At 44.2% G+C, this 17708-nt stretch overlaps 1 protein-coding gene across 5 annotated transcripts in view; it reads right to left on the bottom strand.

Annotated features, from left to right (window-relative positions):
* Positions 1–17708, bottom strand: part of ARSG (arylsulfatase G) — a 166052-nt gene that overhangs the window by 17207 nt on the left and 131137 nt on the right. The window lies entirely within an intron of this gene.

Here is a 17708-nt window from a genome sequence, read left to right as displayed (position 1 = left end):
TCACAGTGTTTGCCCTTGAGTGCAACCCCCCCCCCCATAAACCAGTACAGGCCAGTGATCTGGGACCCTGGCATTGGGTGTTTGGGTGTTTTGTAGGGGATGTTAATCCTTTGCACTCCACTGTGGTCCTGATCTGAATCAGGGGTCCTTGTGCCTGCAATTTGCCTTGGAAATAAAGCTCCCATTTGTTCCAATGAGAAATTCCCCCCACCCCCCACCAATGCAATTTCCAGGCGTGGGAACCAATATGGATCAGGAGAACCAGATCAGTCAAAGCCCCCTACTCGCCATGCCGAGGCCCCAACCTGGCTCATCATTCTCACCCCCTGCCCTTCAAATTCTGGCAATTTGTGTAAGAAAAATCTTCCACTCAGGGCAAACCACGTGATTAATGTCACATGTTGTTAATGTGCCTCAGCATTTAGACATCACTAAAAGATGTGTGGCTGCAAATCCTACGGCGCTGATCCACAGGAGGGGGCATACTACACCAGAGCCCTAATGCGCATATAGACCTCCGCTTGTGTTGGGGCTTCCCTGTTCTTCATATATGAGCGGGAGGCATTTACTACAAACTTGCGGATTTGAATTATGTTTTCCAGTTATGCATCATTTATTCTGACAGGTGAACCAAGGCTGTATCACTGAATTTTTTAATCTCCTGATGTTCGTTACTTTTGATGCCAGGAACTCAGCAATTTACGATGACAGAACTAAAGTGGATGTCAAATAATGAAATAAACTATTGGACCCAGCAAGTTTATCCTAGTGCCAATCAGCATTTTTGGCATTCAGTATAAAGGGCTCTAGCTTGCATACATAATACATAAACAGAAGTGTTTTGTATACATCTTCACCTGGGCATAATGTAGGGATGGGTGAGAAATTTGAAGAGAATATGTGAGATACTCCATCATTTTTGGCAGTCTGTGCTTTGCGGTGTCAGAAGGTTGACAACAAGATGAAGAATCCTCTCCTGCCACGATCCCAGCCTGGCTGGCAACAGCAGCGCCCTTCTAGGTCTTTTACGAGGCTGCGCAGGCTCAGCTGCCAAGGCAGAGGGTCCATACTGACGTCACATGTCTTGCCGGAGAAGCAGCAACTGCTCTTTTACTCCGTTTCTTGGAACAGCACAGATCTTCTCCACTGACTCAGTGGCTCACTCAGCTTCCTCTAAGGAACTGTGCCTGTCTGAGTCAAAATTCCCAGATTACAACAAGGAGAAGCGGGAGCAACTAGTTAGCAGTTCATGTCAAGTTCAATCTTTCCTGTCTGGCTATGTGCAGAGAGACGACTCCTCAGTAGGAAAACAAAATGACAAAGCGGAGCTTTCAGCATCTAAAGTTGTTAATCAGTATCCATTTGAAAAGGCAGCCACTGTGGGCCACTCAATGGTGTGCATGGTACTCTTTCCAGTGGAAATAGCAGGTCTGACAAGCTAATCTGGCTCTGCCTGTGCATAGGGGTTTTTAACCCCTCACCCCCTGCTGTGATCCCAATCCAGACTGGGGCCCCACGCTTGCTATTTGCATTGGAAGGAAACACAGGCAGCTGCCATATTCTGGGCCAGTTCACATGATCACCACAGCCCACTATGGCTTATTTAAGCCACGATGGGCTGCAGAGATCATGCAAACCCAGTCACTGAGAAAGACCATTGGTCCCCCTAGACCAGTATTGTCAACACTGACTGGCACCAGCTCTCCAGGGTTTTGGGCAGGAATTTTTCTGCCCTACCTGGAGATGCCTGGGATTTAACTGCATGGCCAATGGGAGTTTTCCTTCACTGAAAATAGCAGGTGTTGGGGCTTTATCTGGATCAGGAACACAGAGGCGGGGAAAAGGATTAAAGACCTATATGCTTTCCTCCCCAGCATGGTGCCATTCCAGATCCACACACACACACACACACACACACACACACACAAACCTATTTACTCAACTGTCCTGTCTCGTCTGGCCCTGAGATTTGTGGCATCTGCTCCAAAGGCCATGTTGCCATTTCATCAGGAACCGTCATAACCCAGGCACCACCATTCAAACTTCCAAAAGGCTGTATACTAAGAAGTGTTACAATTAATATTTTCTGTGAAGGATCACCCAGTTCTCCACAAAATGAAGAGCAACCTGTAAACCAAAAGTCTGAAATCTGCCATGTATCTCTGCATGCATGTGTGCCTTTTTGCAACTGGTGAAGGGTTCTGTGTCTTCCTGGTGGGCTCATAACAGTTATTGGGTTGCCTTCAAAGAGTTCTGAAAGGGTATTTACCTAAGGATCCAGACCATTAGGGGTTGTGGGGATTGGTTGGCTGGGCATTTGTAAAATGGAGAGGAGGACCCATGTAAACCACCCTGGGTTACTTGCAAGAGGAAAAAGGGTGAGATAGAAATGTAACAATAAATTAAAGTTATTTATTTTTTACCTGAGATGATGGGCTAGAGAGCAGTGGAATGACAGTTTACATCCCTCATCTCTGTATCTGCTGGAACACAGAGGCAGGAGTGGGAAGGCAGAGATTAGGATAAAAGAAATGAGAGCAGAATGAGGGTTTAGCCAGGGTTTTAAACATTTGTTTTCAGTTTGTGCCTTCTCCGTATTATATTTTAGATTTTTATTATATGTTTGGAGCCTAATTTTGTTTTATGCTGGGATCCAACTTTGGGCATTAGAAATATGCTGGGATAAGAATGTTAATAATAACCTAAATCAATGGTCATTTTTTCAGATGGATGTTATTTTGGGACTGGGGAGAGTGATAGACTGTCTAGTGCAGCCTTCCCCAATGTGGTACCCTCCAGATATTTTGGATTATAATCCCCATCATCCCCAGCCAGCATGCCAGCAGGGCACCAGGTTGGAGAAGGCTGATCTAGTGACTGCTTTTCTAGCCTTGGGTTATTCGCTTGGATCACCTGGACCTAAAACACCTTGACAGGGCACCCATCTGCTTGTGGCAGACTAAGCTCTGAATTACGTGGGATAGTGCGAGGAATATGTACGGCCACTGTAACCTTCCAGTCCCTTCCAGACTTGTAACTGTATGAAAGTGCACCTGCCCAGCTGTTCCGTGTTTCACACTCAGAAACTTAGTCAGCAACAAAAAGCCACATTATACATTATGCTGGGAGAGCCATGATTGTTCTAACATTTAAAACAATTGTTGTTGTTATTTATAATAAACACAAGAAGGGAGGAGGATGCTGTTTAGATAAGGGAAGTGACGAAGGGACTGGAGCGCTTAAGACTTTTCCTTTATCCTGGCCATTTCCCAATTTAAACTTCCCCAGCTCCATTTGTGGAGCCAACAAAACAGTCGGTTACTGGATATGAGTGTGTTATCCTGCACTTCCTTCGCATAATCTTGTTTGTTATCCACTGGGACCAAGTTTGTGGATTCTCTCTGTCTTCATCTTTTATCCGTGTAAATGCTAATGTTATGTCGCAGCTCTGGGGCAGGTGGTCATTCATTACTTACCCAGTTTTAATTGGCTAGCAATCTGGAAGCATGATATTGTTACCAAGGTAGGATGGCTTAGGTTTTTAAAGAAGAGATGAGTCTTATACTGTCTTATGCTCCGGACTATTGGTACATCTAGCCCAATATTGTTGACAACGACTGACAGCAGCTCTCCAGGAGTTTTTCCCAGCCCTACTTGGAGATGACTGGGATTGAACCTGGGACCTTCTGCATGCAAAGCAGGTGCTCTACCACTGAACTATGCTACAGCAGCATTCTCTTTTTGTGCATTCTACTTTAGACCTGCTTAAGGACATATGGCTTGAGGTCCAGACTAGTATTTAAGCTCTAGTAGCCATAGACAATCAGGAATGGCATGCAGGTGAGTGAACAGACTGGCAGATGTAGAACAGAGCACTCTTTCCTTCCTCTGCACCTAGCATAGAAATGCAACAGGATGCTGCAAGAGAGATGGAGTCCATTCCTCCTCTGCCAGCCCTAAACAGGCTAATAAATGTTTGTGTGGGCTAGAAATGTACATGGGCTTATTCTTAAATCTGATGAGGTCAGTGCCAACTTAGACTCTTTGAAATGGCTTGAACAAACATGTTAAAAGCATGTCTTCCCCAGAGCTTGTGTTTGTTTGGGGCATCCATAGGTCTCTGGTGGTTGCAGTTATGAAGAAAGAATCCTTGCTAGCAGATTAACAGTGCAATCCTATGCATGTCTACACAAAAGTAAGCCCCACTGACTTTAACTGGATTTATTCCCTGATAAGTATGTATAGGAGGGCTTTACTTCCACATAAACACAACAGAAGGTTTAAAGATTATATGTAAAGTTTAAAAAAAAAAGATGGTAGAAAGTTCTTAGGTTATCTGAAAAAAAAAACCCTGAAGCACCAGGCTTGTGCTGAGTAATTTTTAAAAGAAACACAGATAGATTGGGTTGTGGGAATTACAGGTCCGCACGCATGTCCTAAACCTGTACAGAAAAAAAGAGCATCGTAATTATTTACCCTCAACTACATCGAAAGTCAAGTTATCACCAGCAGAGGACTCTCTAGAAGTAATGATTTGGTGGAAGTATCAGCTCTCCTTAACTGTTTTGGAATTAGACAATTTTATGTTGGTGCATGTGTGTGTGAGAGAGTGTATGTGTTCGTTCCTAGGAGAACATTAGCTGTGCTTCCACAAAGAGTAATTTTCTGGGATTTCAGATGCCAGAATGCTGCCTGCTAAAAGCCACCTAGCTAACACTATCCTATGCACAACCGATGTGAGGAATCCCAGGCTGTACCCAGATACCACTGTCTGCCAAAGAAAGGAGTGTTGTTTGCCACCAACTACATCCTATCCTCCTTTCTCTGAGAATGTTTCATGCATGTCTCACAGCACAATAATGCAGAAGCTGGCATGGCTGGGAACTTTCCCCCGGGAACCTGCCTTGGCAGGATTTGAGGTCCTGAAGCTCTGGAGGCTTAAATGTATTTGAACTGAAAAGGGGTTCTCTACGCAGCACCATTCAAAACAGATTATGTGTTCCTGTAGCTATTCAAACCAGACTTGCACACAGATTGCATTGTTATCAAGAGATAACTTCTGCATTTACGTGTTGGTGGCTGCATGCCAGCTCTAAGAAGTGGCTACCTATAATTCACTAGAGGTGCATTAGAATGTGCTAGGAGTAATGGGAGCTTCTCTCTGGGTGATAACCCCCAAATTACTGCCTGTTCTCCAGGGGTCATTTGCTATTCTGCCTCTGGAAGCAAAATTATTTTGGGCTGTAAATCTATTACATTCTTATCCATTGAACAGAGATATTCCCTGGCTGAGATGATTGGGGCAGGCCATCATACCTCTCAGGGCGAAGGCAACAACTCCCTACTGTCTCTCATTGACACTCTTTCCACATTCTCAGTCTGTTCGCAGATTTTCTCCACAATCACAACAAGTCTCAACAACACACAGCTTCAGAGAGCACTGCCTGTTCTCAGTACTGCTGTGAAGCTGCTGCTCTAAATCCCCAGTTGGCACACGTGGCTAACGTGAATGCCAAGACAAAATGCCTCCCTTGTTTGTGAATGAAGCCTGCAGCTGTGGGAAGTCAGGAAAACTATAACCAAGACTTCCCTGCAATTTGGAAACTTCAGAGCTAACTTATGGGTTTTTCTGCTCAACATGAAAACTGAGTGGGAACTCTTCCCCCTTTGATCAAGTCATTGGCTTCTCTGTTTCTTTAAGCCATAGGCCTGATGAGAATAAGATGCTGAATATTTCTGTGGGTGTAGTGACGGAGCATCTGTATTGTCAATGAGCATCAGGAGATATGTGACATCATCATAATCATCAACAACAATGCATACAGCTGTCCTTCTCCAGTCTTCTCACGTACAAAAAAAAATAATCCTAAAAAACTACTGGCATACCAGATAGGAACAGACATGGGATCGTAGATCCCTGCCTGAGCATGCACCAGACCAACCATGAAGGAGGAAAATAAATAAGGTGTATAGTATTTTTGCCAAGTGTTCAAAGGGCTTCATATATATATACATACATACATACGTACATACGTGTGTGTGTGTGTGTGTGTGTGAGAGAGAGAGAGAGAGAGAGAGAGATCTCGGAGCACTTTTTATCCGCTTAGGCTGTTATACTAACTATGCCCTTATCTGGACGGAGATAGCCTAGCTACAGTTATCCACGCTCTAATAACCTCTCATCTAGATTACTGCAATGCATTTTATGTGGGACTGCCTTTGAAAACGGTCCGGAAACTTCAGTTAGTCCAAAAGATTGTTAACAGGGACTGGCCAACGAGATCACATTACGCCAGTACTTTTTCAGCTGCACTGGCTGCCAGTCAATTTCCGGGCCCGATTCAAAGTGCTGGTATTAACGTTCAAAGCCCATAAGGGCTTGGTGCTTCTTCCCATTTGTGCCTGCCCAGACCCTAAGATCATCCTCAGCCGTCCTCCTCCGTGAGCCCCTGCCAAAGGAAGGGAGGCATGTGGCTACCAGGAGGAGGGCCTTTTCTGCTGTGGCACCCCAGCTGTAGAATGAGCTCCCTAGAGAGGTTTTCCTGGCATCCTTCGTTGTGCTCCTTCTGGCATCAGATGAAGACCTTTTTATTCTCCCAGTATTTTAGCATTTTAGCTCCCTAGTCTTTTAGCTGCGCTGTTTTGAATCTGTTTCTGCATTGCTGCTAGGTTTTATTCTGGTTATACTGTTATATTATAGTTTTACGTTTTCATATTTTATATTATTTTATGCTGCGCTTTGTGGTTTTAATTTTTGTGAACCACCCAAAGAGCTTTGGCTATTGGGCAGAACAGAAATAAATACATACATACATACACACATAAAATCTATCTCAGGGAGACATAACATAAAAAGAGACACCACAGTAACTTTTTCATGTACAGGCCCATTTAGACATGGCAGGAAACCACGGTTTCCCATGACATCAGTGGTAGGGAACGTCCAGCTCTCCGTCCATTCATGTCTCCTACCAGGCCATGTTCTCTCTTCCCAGACCCCACCCCCTCTCCTTGGCCCCTTTCCCCCACTGCTGTACTGTAATTTCCAATAAGGTGAACGGGGGGCGGGGGGGTAGATAAGAAAAGGAAGCATGGCTGACCTGCCCATAGAGAAAAGATCACTCCCTTCCTCCATGGGCAGTTTGCTGCATTTTTGTGCTGTATGGTGAAAATGGAGCCCCCTTTCCTACCGTGCAGCATGGAGATAATTGCTCTCTTCCTCCATGGGCAGCTCTAACATTTCTGTGCTAAATGTTCAGCATGCGGCACAGAAGCCACATGAGCTCAATCTGTGTGTGTGTGTGCGTGTGTGTGTGTGTGTGTGTGAGAGAGAGAGAGAGAATGTGTGTGTGTACACACACACTTTAGCCCTGCTCACTTTGGGTTTTGGCCCCACCTTCTGCCTGACTACTTTTGTCCCAGGGGAATGTGGCCTTTGGAGGAAAAAATGGTTCCTCACCCCTGTGTTACCTAAATGAGTTAGAGCTCAGTCACTCACCCCTTCCTTCTTCATGCCCACAAGGAGGTTAGAAGTCCCATTCCACGTCCCATTTAAAACAACACACAGATCCCCATGATATCTGAATTGGGAGAACTCTGGTTTGGTGCTCTCACTAACTAGAATGAAATCAATGCTTCAGATCTCATTAACCAGTTTAAATAAACCACAGTTCTCTGAGTTTGCACGTCACAGGGAACTGCGATTTGTAAAGGAATAGGTCAGGGAGGGCTGAGTGTGTGATCCCAAGGCTTGCTGTGATTGGTTCACACAATGGGAATCCATGGTTTCCCCATTATTTATTTATTCATCCAGTTTATGATTTGCCCTATATCTGAAGCTATATAATCAACAAAATAAAACCACCAATAAAAAACCAAAAGAAATTGAAAACAGCAGCAACAACAACATTTTAAAAGCAGAAGATAAATATTGAGGCAACTAGAAGATCTTAAAGTATGCAAACATGGATAAGGACAATTTTAAAATGCAGCTTTAAACATATTAGAAGTAAAACAAGTAGCAAGGTAAAAATTCAAAGGCCTGTGAGAATAAACACAAAATTGCCTGGTGCTGTAAAGTCAACAAAGTAGGTACCAAGTAGATCTCTCCAGGGAAGGCATTCCACAGTTTGGAAACTACCACAAAGAAGGCCCGCTCACGAGTAGCCACTCATTGAATCACAATATGTGGGGCCACTTGGAGCAGAACCTCAGATGATGATCTTAGATAGGCTGACCATATTTCCTTGAGACAAAGACGGGACATTGGGATGACAAAAATGGGACGAGGTTATGTAATATTCCGTAGTCATGAAAAAGTAAGTAAAGTAAAGTTTTATTACATGAACATATTGAGCTAACAATAGAAGAAAAAAAAAAGGAATGAACACCCTGACTGCTATCACAAGCCAGTATATGCTAATGTCCCACCAGAGAGTTCAGCTGTAATAAAAAAAATAGCTAACAGCCTGTTGAACCGAAATATGAGTCTGAAAAGTCTGAATCAAACTGAATGTAGGGCAGAAAGAATCTCTATGGATGGAATGATGGTAGAAATAACAGTAAGACTCACCCTCCTGGCTCCCACACACTGAAGGGGGCTTAGCGACCACCTCTTGAATTTCCCGCCACTGCAGACAAGCAAGGGGGCAGCGTCTGATCGTCGCTAGCTCAAGAAGCCTGGCCCTGACTGGATAAAGTAAATGGAACTTCCTCTTTCATCACACTAGTAGTTTTACTGTATGCATTGATTAGCACAGAGCCTTATGATAAATGCGTTCAGTTTTTTTACAAAAAATTAAAAATGGGATAAAATTGACATTTATATTAAAACCAGCACTTTGGATTGTGTCTGAAATCATATTACAGTGTAAATACAGCTTCCTTCCAGGTTCACAATTAGAAAGACATATGAGTGAACTGAAAGCTGGTTCACTTGTCCATCTTACCTCTTCCCCCATGATTCAAGAATCATAGAATCACAGAATAGGGCCTATAAGACCATTGAGTCCAACCCCCTGCTCAGTGCAGGAATCCAAGTCACATCCCTGACAGATAGGGATCCCTGACACATCCAGCTTCATCCTGACAGATCCCTGACACATCCAGCTTCATCATGAATGCCTCCAGCGTGGGAGAGCCCACTACCTCCCTAGGTAATTGGCTCCATTGTTGTAGTGCTCTAACCGTCAGGAAGTTTTTCCTGATGTTCAGCTGGAATCTGGCTTCCTGGAACTTGAGCCCATTATTCCGTGTCCTGCACTCTGGCATGATCAGGAAGAGATCCTGGCCTTCCTCTCTGGGACAACCTTTCAAATCCTTGAAGAGCGCTATCATATCTCTGCCTTCTCTTCTCAAGGCTAAACATGCCCAGTTCTTTCAGTCTCTCCTCATGGGGCTTTGTTTCCAGTCCCCTGATCATCTTTGTTGCCCTCCTCTGAACCCTCTCCAGTTTGTCTGCATCCTTAAAAGTGTGGTGCCCAGAACTGGACACAGTACTCCAGATGAGGCCTAACCAGTGCTGAGTAGAAGGGAACTAGTACTTCACATGATTTGGAAGCTATGTTTCTATTAATGCAGCCCAAAAGAGCATCTGCCTTTTTTGCAGCCACATCACAAGGTTGGGTCATATTCAACTTGTGATCTACAACAATTCCAAGATCCTTCTCGCTTGTAGTGTTGTTGAGCCAAGTATCCCCCATCTTGTAACTGTGCTTTTGGTTTCTTTTTCCTAGGTGCAGAATGTTTCCTGTGTTTTTATTTTTCATCTTTAAAGAGTTGCATAAATATTTATCCATTTATGAATTAACTCTTCACTTTAAAAAAGGGAGAAACAGGTTTTAAAACTGCTCCAGGGATTTTGGGGGGTGGGGAGGGGTGTCTTGGTGATATCACAGGCACTTGCCAGTCAACACTATTCTGTCTTGGAAATGCTTTTTTCCACACCTTGACACTGAAGATGAAAAGGTATGTTTTAGCCTAACATGTTCTAAACCAGCCCCTTCCCTTTATAAATGTGCAACTGTCTTCATCCTCAGTAATCCTTATAACAACACTCTAAGGAAACTCACTATTATTTCACCCATATTACTGGGGTGCAGGCAAGAAGGGGTGGGAGAAGCTAATTTACAGGTATGCTGAGATTTGAAGTAAGTCTCAGTCTCTCAAGCGATCGCTGATAATTGTATATAGACAGCAAAACAACTGTAACCAATACAATCCCATTGTGAATCCCGATGCAGTGCATTTTATCATATAAATTATCCATAATTTATATATGGTGGAAAATGTCCTTGGTGGCAAACACTGATATTATAATCAGTCTGAAAGAAAAACTGAAAAGCTCCAATGAACAGAAAAGTATGTTCCTAGAACACTGTGGAGGGCTATCCCACCATTTTGACATGGCATCTGAAAACAAAGGCATCTATTTCCTCTTAGCTGGATATCCATATTGTCCAAGCAGGCTCAAGAATTAGGAGTTTTCATTGCCAATTTTCTTCCCCCTCCTGTTCTGGTTGATGCCATCACAGTCTCCTGTCCTGGTTAGGAACCCTCAGCAGAGTTTTTCAGTAGAAGTACTTCAAACAAATTGTGACAGACACCTACATTCAGAGAGCCTGGAACTGGGCTCTCTCCAATTGTGCTAATTGTCTCCTAAGAATGCGGTTGCCAGGAGAATTCTAGGACTCAAGATTTTGGAATGCCAATTAGTCCTGGGCCTTTTGCAGGCCACAACATGTTTGAAGAACAGAGTTGTGGGGAAGGGAATGGGCAGAAAGGGTGAAGGTGGAATTTAAAATACACTTAATATGACTTTTTAATACAGACTGTTTTTCTGTACTGCAATGGAAGCATTATAAATAAACCAATTACCAAGAAAGGCTTAGAATTACATGTTGTTGCTCAAAACAAGAAGGTTCAATAATAAACCCACTTGTTTTTCATCTAAACTGTCTTGTTTTCTTAAAATCTGTAGGAAATGGTGGAGGGTAGTCTTTTGTTCAAGGGACCATTTATTCACAGATGGAAATTTTACCATCTCCTTAAGACACATAGGCTGTGGGAAAGGGGAACAAGTAGTCCTTTTCTGGGGCAAGAAGAACAAAAGGTACAGTAGTTGGCGTCAGATTTTGAATTACTATGAGAGAGAGAGAGTAAGGAACTCCATTCTCTCTAACCGTTTAAAAAACTTAACCCAATAGTCAAGGAAAACCAGCAAGAATTATTATATAGACATTTATACACCAAAATGTGAATAACCATAATTATTACAGAAATATACAGTAAAAGCTGCAGGTGTCAGAACAATGCACAAATGAAGTACTTAAAAGAGGGGATGGCATGCAATGCAATCCTATGCATGTTTACTTGGAATAAAGTATCATTTATTTATGCTTTATTTGCACCTATCAGGGAACCCAACTGGCACAGTGAGAATTCCAGCCTCAGACTGTGCACAAGGATACTTGTCCTTACAAAGAAGAAGCTGCCACCCAAGCCATTAGTCCATTTAATTTAGTATTGTCTACTATGACTGGCAAGGTATCAGACAGGAGTCTTTCCCAGCCCTACCTACAGGTGCCAGTGACTCAACCTGAGACGTTCTGTATCCAACGTGCATGACCACTGAATTACCGTGGTGTTATATCCATCTTAGTTTGAGACAATAGAAGCCTCGTACCTGGGCTGTTATGGTGAGAGAATACTCTCTTTGGAGTAAAGCAGAAATTTGAGTCAAATGTCGTGTGCATCATGCCAATCAAAATAGGGTATAAGGGTTAACTTGAATTTGGCCTTATTGGCCATGGCAGCCATTTTCCAAAGTAACCACTCAGGTGATGGGTGAATTTTGAATAAGGTGGTATTTAACTTGTTTAAATGTTATGCTGACCACAAATTAACCTTCACTCTCAATAGGCAGGAGAATGCAGCTAGGAGCACTGTTTCCAAAACCTGTGCAAATTGGCTGTTGGAAGTGCAATACTTTTAAGTAGTTGTTGGTGTTTTAAATAAGTACATAAATATTTGGTTAAATCTAATAAAATGCCTATATGGCTGATTGAAAATATTATTTATTTATTATTTACAATATTTATATACTACTCCACATCCAAAGATTTTGGAGCAGTGAACAGCAGAGAAAAAATAAAACACCATGTTAAAACAATTATATTAAATATAATAAAGCATAACTTTGTAAACAGAACTGACCATCTGCACTTCCAAAGGGTCAACTGCACAGGCTTGAAACAGCACTCCAAGTATGAATAGTCTAAGATATTTTGCTGCCTGAGGCAAAGGACAAGATCACACACATACCACATTCCACATACAGAAGCTGACTGGACTGGCAGCTGAATCTTTCTTCAACTAAGGCAATGAGAGAGCATCCGCCATGACATCTGAGGGTAATAGCCTAGCTTCAGGGGTGCAGGGCAGGCTGTGTGGCACACGCAGCTCTGTCCTCCATTACCCCACTGCCCACACCCAGCATCTGCTGCCTGAGGCGACTGCCTTACTGTGCCTAATGGTAGGACCTGCCCTGGCTCCAAGCAACTGTACATATTGAAGATGGGGATTAATGGCCAGTACAGTTTACTGGAATTTGGCTCAAATGTTGAGTAATAATATGTAGATAACATATTGACACAGGGCTAATTCCAGTGGGAATAGCGTTAGTTGCATAGTACGTAGTCTTAGGTTAAACGCTAAGAGCTTACTTTCTAAGCATTTGCTTATTAATTGGTTTCTAAGCACTTGCTTATTAATTCTAATAATGTATTCACAATTTCAGAATACCTGGCAGTACATTTCACTGAATTTAATGGGATTTACTTCTATGAGTACACATGAATAGGACTGCGCTGTAAATGAGTGGTTTAAACAAGTAGGTAATATTGTCAAATCATCACGGCATCTACAGCAAAGACCATCAAGAGCACTGATTGTACAACAGACCAAACAGTAGTGATAGCAGCACTCCACATGAGTGAATAGCATGTGGGATTTGCCTGTGTAAATGGAACAAAACAAAGCTCAACGAGGTCAATACAAAATGATATCGTCAATGGTGCCTGTGGTGCGTATATGGCTCAACAGATGTTCCTGAAACTTAATGCTTTGCCATTTGGATTACACAACAACCCATTTAATTCTGGTCAAGGAATGGAAGCAAATTTAGCATCATCATACTCAGCCTTGTGGCATAAGTCATGCAGAGATAGACAGGTTGCTTACCTGTAACTGTAGTTCTTCAAGTGGTCATCTGTACATTCACACATATGGGCTCTGCACCTGTGCAGAGACTCGTTCGGGAAACTTCCAAGCTGAAAAAGTTTTTGGTGGGAACCCCTCCCCCACCGTCCATGGTATATATAGCGTGGGTTCCTGCCTTCCCTTCAGTTCCTTAAGACTGCAAAGCAGTCTCAAGCCCAAGGAGAAAAAACACCTCAGTACCAATAAATGATCACAGTGACACCGAAGTGGGGATGGTGGGAGGGTTGTGTGAATGCACAGATGACCACTCGAAGAACTACAGTTACAGGTAAGCAATCTGTCTTTCTTCTTCGTGGTGTCTGTGCATCACACATATGGGCAAATAACAAGCTGACTTACTGGAGGTGGGTCAGTGTCTCACTGCAGTACCGATGAGAGCACAGCCCTGCCAAAGGCATAGTCTGCTCGGGCCCGAACATCTAGTCTATAGTGCCTTACAAAAGTAGAAGGCTTAGACCAGGTAGCCCTTGTAAAGGCCGTGGAAATCGACACTCCCCTTGTCGAATGTGCTTGGATTTGGGGCAGTAACTCCATCCCCAAAAGGTGGTATGTTAACCTAATAGTCTATACTATCCAGGAAGCTAGTCTCTGGGAGGAAACTGGTAGGCCTTTATTACGTCCTCTGTAGCACAGGAATAGTCGTTGTGACTTACGGAAAGACTCGGTCCGTGATTTATAAAAGGCCAGGGCTCTTTGGACATCTAAAGTGTGCACCTCTTCTCCAAATCGGAAGTCAGAGAGGGAAAGAAAGCAGGGAGGACAACTGGCTGATTTACATGGAAGTCCATCACCACTTTAGGGAGGAAAGTGAGGTCCAGCCTGAGTACTACCTTTTCCCTGTGAAAAATGGTATAAGGCGAGTCTATTCGTAAAGCGGAGAGCTCACTCGCCTTTCTTGAGGTTGTTATTGCTACCAAGAAGGCGACCTTCCAAGAAAGCAGCCTCAAGTCCACGGTAGCAAGAGGTTCAAATGGCACGCACGGTAGGCTGTTGAGCACTAGCAACAAGTCCTATTGAGGGATGAGGTCTCTCATGCAGGGAGCCAAGTTTCTAAGTCCTCGTAAGAATTGTTTGCCGAAGGGGTGGATGAAGATGGAGCACCCATCTATGTTGCCCCTCATCATGGATATCACTGAGATATATACTCTTATGGAAGAATGTTTCAGTCCTCTACTATATAAATGTTGGAGAAAACATAAAATATCCGTAAATGAACAGTCATTAGGATTATAATTGCTGTCAGTAGCAAACTTTACAAATGAAGCCCATTTAGTGGAGTAAGCGCGGCGCATCAGTGGCTTTCTCACTGCATCCAGTATTGCCTGTACTGTTGCTGGGATCGGTGAGAAGCGGTCTCTGGGCACTGGATCCTCCATGCCATGAGCTTCAAGGTATGGAGATTGGGGTGGAGAATTCGACCTCGGTCTCGAGAAATTAAGTTGTCTATTCGTGGGAGTGGTAGACAATGTCCCTGTGACAGGTCTTTCAGTATTTTGAACCAAGGTTGTCTGGGCCACCATGGGGCGATTAAGATGCAATCTGTGGTGTCCTGTCTGATTTTTGAGATCACCCTTGTGAGGAGCGGAAACAGAGGAAAGAGGTAGAATAGCCATTCCTTCCATTCCAGGAAAAAGGCATCTCCTAGTGATCCCTGACCAACTCCTGCTCTGGAGCAAAATTTTCTGCAGGCCATGTTCACTGGAGTTGCAAAGAGATCTATCTCGGGTTGACCCCATTTTCTGAAAATTAGCTGTAGGGTTAACTTTGGCCAGCTGCCATTCGTGGGAGCACCAGAGAAGGCAACTGACAGAGTCTGCTAAGACATTGTCTTCCCCCGAGATATGGAGAGCCATCAGATGAACACCCCTTGTAATGACCCAGTTGTAAATGTCCAGAGTGAGAGAAAGGAGATGTGAGGAGTGTGTTCCCCCTTGTTTGTTTAGGTACCATAGAACTGTGGTGTTGTCCGTGAGAATCTGGATGTGCCGGTGTCAAAGGTATGGTTCGAAGACACGGAGGGCTTTCCAGACTGCCATCAGCTCCAGGAAATTTATGTGGTAGATTGTTTCTGTGGATGATCAAAGACCCTGTGTTCGTAGAGATCCAGAATGTGCTCCCCAACCTAGTAAGGAAGCGTCTGTGGTCAGGACCCTGGAAGGAGGAGCGGGAAGAAATGGCATCCCTTCGGTCAGATGTTTGGAATTCATCCACCACTTCAGGCTGAAAGCGACCTCCTCTGCTACTGTAAGGCTGATGAGGAAGGGGTTGCTGGTTAAGCTGAAAGCTCGAATAAACCAATTTTGCAGGGGTCTCATCCGCAGTTGGGCCCATTCTACAACTGATACTGTCGCTGCCATATGACCGAGTAGGCACTGAATGTCGCACGCTTTGGTACAGCGATTGAAAAATTTGAAGTGGCATGTTTGACCAGATCTTTGATGCCATTTGTGGGAAGATATACCTGCCCAGTCCTGGAACTGAGGATAACCCCTGTTTGTGTGGGGGTCAAGTGGGATTTCTCCCTGTTGATCCTTAGTCCCAGTGCCTGAAGGAGATTCAGAATGACTATAATAGCGTACCAAAGGGCTTCCTGGGAGGTACCCACCAACAGCCAATCGTCGAAATAGCAGTAGATCTTTACAGCCTTGAGGCGGAGGTAAGCACAAACCACAGCCATACACTTCATGAAGATGCATGGGGCTGTTGAGAGACCAAACAGCAGAACGTTGAACTGGAAGAGTTCCGCGCCGATCACAAAGCGGAGCAATTTTCTGTGTGAGTATTCTATCACTATGTGGAAATATGCATCCTTGAGATTGACTGTGGTGAACCATGAACTCTTTCGGAGGAGAGGGAGAATCGTGGCTAAGGTTGTCATTCTGAATCTCTTGGGAGTGACAAATTCGTTCAGGTCCCGAAGATCTAAAATAGGTTGGAGGCCTCTGTCCCATTTTGGTATGGTGAAAAAAAAAAACCCGTACCGAGGTTTGGATGAATGCGCTGGAGAGTTCCTTTCTTCAGGAGAGATTGTGTTTCCTCCTGAAGGACCTTCAAGAATGGGGTGGTCCGTACCGAACCCAGTGATGGAAGTGTGTTGAATTCTATTTTGTATCCTCGATGGACAATAGTTAGCACCCAGTTGTCTGACGTCACTCTCATCCAAGCTGAGTAAAATTTGCTCAGGAGATCTCAAAAAAACAGTTTGTAATGGTCGGTATGGAAGGGAAGATGACTGGAGTCAAAGACGACGCTTAAAGAATCCATTGGCCTTTGCTGAAACTTAGGAAAAGGTAACTTTTCCTTTGTTGCTGTTGTTGATATCTAGGTGCTCGATCCACAGGTTGTCGAGGGGCGTAGGTCTGATGTTGTCAGTACAAGCGGTGCTGATGATAAGGGACGTGGCGTTGTTGTTGTTAGACTTGGCCAATACCCATTTTACGAGCACTTCTTCTGGCCTTCTGCACAGAGTCCATTTGCTTATCTGTTTTCGCATTAAATAAACCCTCGCCGTCAAAGGGTAAATCCTCTATTCTAGATTGAGCTTCAGGAGTTAGGCCTGAAGAATGGAGCCAAGCATGTCTCCTTAAGGCAACGGAACCCATCACCACCTTAGCATTGCAGTCCGCCTGATGACAGGCAGTATTGACCTGCTGACAGGATAGTTTGGATGCTTCCACGTGAAACATCCTTGCTAACTCGCGTTGACCCTCAGGAAGGTAAGCAATAAGGGAATCCATTTTTCCCCAAAGGAACAATTGGTACCTGGCCATCGTTGCCTGGTAATTTGAAATCCCAAGTCCCAATGCTGCTGAAGAGTAGAGGCAGCATCCCACGAGATCGAGCTTATGGCCCTCCTTATCCACAGGTGAGGCATGAGGTTTTTGAGAGTGGCCCTGAGCAGACTCTATTATTATTGAGCTCGGTTTTGGATGTGCAAAGAGGAAAGAAGCATCCATCTCTTGAACCTGGTACATAGATTCTAGCCTCTTGGACACTGGGGTCAAGGAAGAAGGTGCTTTCCATGTCTGTTGCACTGTACTCAGCAGAGCTGGGAGAAAGGGGATGGCCACCGGGGTGGACATGTCTGCCGTGACGGCATCGGACACCGGATCATCGAGTTGTTGTGGAGGTTGTTGCACCTCAGAGCCCAATGATTGTGCCATTCTAAGCACCTGCACAGAAAACTGATCCATGTCCTCGGAAGGCAAGGCTTTATCTCGTGTCCCAACAACATCATCTGGAGATGACCATGGCCGTTGTTTGGGTTGAAACGGAGTATATGACAGAGAGGTAGCTCCTAAGTAACGAGAGTGATCCAGGAAAAGGTCCCGATCCCTCCTAAGTCTCCAGTCCACATCTCGCCACAGTCCATGGGGAGGAGATGACAAAGCAGAAAAACGATCCCAATCACGGGACGGACAGCGAAAGCG

Source organism: Heloderma suspectum, chromosome 2 (assembly GCF_057233095.1).
Source record: "Heloderma suspectum isolate Gila_16-S chromosome 2, 16-S_ref, whole genome shotgun sequence".
In the NCBI taxonomy this organism is placed as follows: domain Eukaryota; kingdom Metazoa; phylum Chordata; class Lepidosauria; order Squamata; family Helodermatidae; genus Heloderma; species Heloderma suspectum.
The sequence above is the reverse complement of the archived record's forward strand: the minus strand, read 5'-3'. Positions and strand labels throughout refer to the sequence as shown.